The sequence below is a fragment of the Rhagoletis zephyria genome, unplaced genomic scaffold (assembly GCF_001687245.7).
Source record: "Rhagoletis zephyria isolate East Lansing unplaced genomic scaffold, Rhagoletis_zephyria_1.1 Rzeph_scaffold_03419, whole genome shotgun sequence".
Lineage (NCBI taxonomy): Eukaryota > Metazoa > Arthropoda > Insecta > Diptera > Tephritidae > Rhagoletis > Rhagoletis zephyria.
In genome coordinates, this window is record NW_016160502.1 from 56579 (window position 1) to 57064 (window position 486).

Sequence of the window (486 nt, forward strand, 5' to 3'; positions counted from 1 at the left end):
AAAAGGGATTGTTATTAAAATGTTTAATAATATTTCCAAATAGCAGATAATTATCCCAAATTATCACCAGTTTCGGTAATTCTCTAGTATAGGGCTGCAACTATTAAAAAAGTTCCGGAAAAGTCGGGAGGGGTTCCAAACGACGCGTTTCGGTCCCCCTATTAACAATCCGGAGGGGGAGGGCTAATGTTATTAACCATTTAAAAGTTATAAACAAAAAACTTTTGTTAAATATCGTTGTTTTCTATGAGCAATTACCTCTTCAAAAATTCACTAAATCACCGGTTTCCACTCTTAAAACACTATTAAAATGTATAATTTAACTTTATTATTAAACAAACACCTAGTTTTTTCAACATAAAATAGTTTATTTTGTTACTAAAAAAAAGTTAACAATCTTTCCGAACTGAAACGCGAGATTGCAAAATAGCTGCAGTGCTGCCACTGTATTAGCGTTTCCTAATAATTCATTTTTCCTTACAAGGC